The following is a 3697-nucleotide window of genomic DNA, read 5'->3' as shown; positions in this document are numbered from 1 at the left end:
GTATGGCCTTCTCTAGGTGGATTTACAGCTATGCTATATTATTTTGTTTGAGTTTCTTGCAGCCCTCCCCTGACTTGCACTTTTCAAGAAAATGAAAGAAAGAAAATAGATATAGAGATAGATAGATAGATAGATAGATAGATAGATAGATAGATAGATAGATAGATAGATAGATAGATAGATAGATAGATAGATAGATAGATAGATAGATTTAGATCAAAAAATAAATAGATAAATAGTTTAGATAAAAAAAGATTGATAGATTAGAAAAGAGAGAGAAAGATAGATAAAAAATAAAGAAAAATAGAAAAGAGAGAAAGATAGAAAAATAGATAGGATAAAATATAGATTTATAGATTAGAAAAGCAATAGACAGATAAAAAAAATAGATAAATAGTTTAGATAAAAAATAGATCAATAGATTAGAAAAGAGATACAAAGATAGATAAAAAAAGAAAGAAAAATAGAAAAGAGAGAAAGATAGACAAATAGATAGAATAAAATATACATCGATACATTAGAAAAGCGATAGATAGACAGACAGCAGACAGACAGTTTAGATACAAACATTGATAGATAAATAGTTTAGATAAAAAACAGAAAGATAGATTAGAAATAAGAGAGAAAGATAAATAAAAAAGAAAGAAAAAGAGAGAAAGATAGAAAAATAGATAGGATAAAATATGTATTGATAGATTAGAAAAGCGATAGATAGATAGATGATAGATAGATAGATGATAGATAGATAGATAGATAGATAGATAGATAGATAGATAGATAGATAGATAGATAGATAGATAGATAGATAGATAGATAGATAGATAGATAGATAGATAGATAGATAGATAGATAGATTGCTAGATAGATAGATAGATAGATAGATAGATAGATAGATAGATAGATAGATAGATAGATAGATAGATAGATAGATAGATAGATAGATAGATAGATAGATATGAGAGAGATAGATAGACAGATAGATAGATAAATAGATAGATAGATAGATAGATAGATAGATAGATAGACAGACAGACAGACAGACAGACAGACAGACAGACAGACAGACAGACAGATAGATAGATAGATAGACAGACAGACAGACAGACAGACAGACAGACAGACAGACAGACAGACAGACAGATAGATAGATAGATAGATAGATAGATAGATAGATAGATAGATAGATAGATAGATCAGAAAGCAGACAGTTTACTAGGACTAAACTATAATATGTGGAAATATTGAAGCTGGATTATAGAGGTTTCCCTGAAAGCAGCTGCTGTGCAGCAATCGTTAAGTCATCCATGAATAAAGCCTGGCATTCATTTACTCTCACACCTGTCGCTGAACATCTTACTTAACACCTACGCTACAAATTCTACTTCAATATATTGTTTATCAACAGTGCGAGCAGGAACCTGATACATCAAAGCTCATAGTGTTACTTGTGACTTGGCTTTCTCTGAGCTGGTGGATTGATAGACTACTCAGTCACCCTGGTGTCTAGTACAGATACAGGCATGACTGGAAATGTTATCACACTGGTTTCTGGATCAGTTCCTGCTACAGTTCATGTGGCATAACTTTACTGACTTAAAGAGGCTCTGTCACCAGATTTTGCAACCCCTATCTGCTATTGCAGCAGATCGGCGCTGCAATGTAGATTACAGTAACGTTTTTATTTTAAAAAAACGAGCATTTTTGGCCAAGTTATGACCATTTTTGTATTTATGCAAATGAGGCTTGCAAAAGTACAACTGGGCGTGTTTAAAGTAAAAGTACAACTGGGCGTGTATTATGTGCGTACATCGGGGCGTGTTTACTACTTTTACTAGCTGGGCGTTGTGTATAGAAGTGTCATCCACTTCTCTTCAGAACGCAGACACACAGCGTGTTCTCGAGAGATCACGCTGTGACGTCACTCACTTCCTGCCCCAGGTCCTGCAACGTGTCGGACGAGCGAGGACACATCGGCACCAGAGGCTACAGTTGATTCTGCAGCAGCATCGGCGTTTGCAGGTAAGTCGATGTAGCTACTTACCTGCAAACGCTGATGCTGCTGCAGAATCAACTGTAGCCTCTGGTGCCGATGTGTCCTCGCTCGTCCGACACGATGCAGGACCTGGGGCAGGAAGTGAGTGACGTCACAGCGTGATCTCTCGAGAACACGCTGTGTGTCTGTGCACTGCCAGAAGCTGGGTGTTAACGAAGAGAAGTGGATGATGCTGACACGCCCAGTTGTACTTTTACTTTTAAACACGCCCAGTTGTACTTTTGCAAGCCTCATTTGCATAAATACAAAAATGGTCATAACTTGGCCAAAAATGCTCGTTTTTTAAAAATAAAAACGTTACTGTAATCTACATTGCAGCGCCGATCTGCTGCAATAGCAGATAGGGGTTGCAAAATCTGGTGACAGAGCCTCTTTTAAGAGACCCTTCCACTACCCCAGACCTGTGCAGCTGAGTGCACCATCTTATAGGCGCTGCTGGGGCACTTTGAATTAGCTGCGTAGTCTAAGCCGTTCTGGAGATATCGGTCCGTTATAATTGGCGCCTGATATGTAAATTTGCCCCTGTAATGGAAAGGCAGGGGGCGTGATAGTCAGAGCTCTGACACGGTCCAATCAGCTGTGGACTGTGCCAGAGCGGCTTCTACTGTGTGATCTCTCTGCTGCGTGTGTGCTCACTCGCTCTCCTCCTATCTCCTGCTACTGATAAGACTGTGCTATCTCGCGAGAGAGGAGGAGAGCGCCTGCGCACACATGCAGCAGAGAGATTACATAGTAGAAGCTACGCTGGCGTTGTCCGCAGCTGATTGGACAGTGTCAGAGCTCTGACTAGCGCAACCCCCTGCCTTTCCATTTACAGAAATGCCCCTCTGACAGTACAGGGACTAATTTACATATCGGGCGCCAATTATAACAGCACCGATATCTCCAGGACGGCTTAGACTACAAATCTAATTCATATATAGCCTACAAAAAGGAGCTACAATTAACACATGGAGTATGAAAAAATTCAAAACATGCTTTATTCAAATACATACAAATAGTTTAAAAGATGAGTCATGCAAAGCATGAAAAAGCGTCTGTCTATGCAAGGAGTATATGCAAAGGATAATATGGCGGGAGCATGAGAAACAGCGGATGGTGAAATACACAAACATACCTGCGAGGCCAAGGGAGACCCTAGGTAAAGGGTGAAAACAAAATGAATAAAGAAGGTGTATCACACATACATTACTAAAAAAATATGTGTACTACTATAATGTCAGAAGAGCCTACACAGGTTAGCTGAATCAGTGCTGTGAAACACGTCCATATGATCATCATAGACAGGATAGAAACCTACCCATGATGCTGCACCTGAGGGAGACGCCAGACCCGACGTGCGTTTTGGTGAAATGCCTTCATCCGGGGGTACAAAGCTAAATCAAAGTGCCCCAAGGTCTGTGCAGCAGCGCCTATAAGATGGTGCACTCAGCTGCACAGGTCCGGGGTGGTGAAAGGTTCTCTTTAAATTAGGAGACTATTGCCAATGTATAATAGTTTATAGGCAACTGTTTTTTGGTTAAAATGCTTAATATTGTGTACTATTAAAGAGGAGCTGTCATCTCTCCTGACATGTCTGTTTTGGTAAATACTTGTATTCCCCATGAAATAACAATTCTGGAGCATCTTTTCTTAGAACTCTGC

Source organism: Rhinoderma darwinii, chromosome 6 (genome assembly GCF_050947455.1).
Source record: "Rhinoderma darwinii isolate aRhiDar2 chromosome 6, aRhiDar2.hap1, whole genome shotgun sequence".
Classification (NCBI taxonomy): domain Eukaryota; kingdom Metazoa; phylum Chordata; class Amphibia; order Anura; family Rhinodermatidae; genus Rhinoderma; species Rhinoderma darwinii.
Note: the sequence above shows the minus strand (reverse complement) of the source record.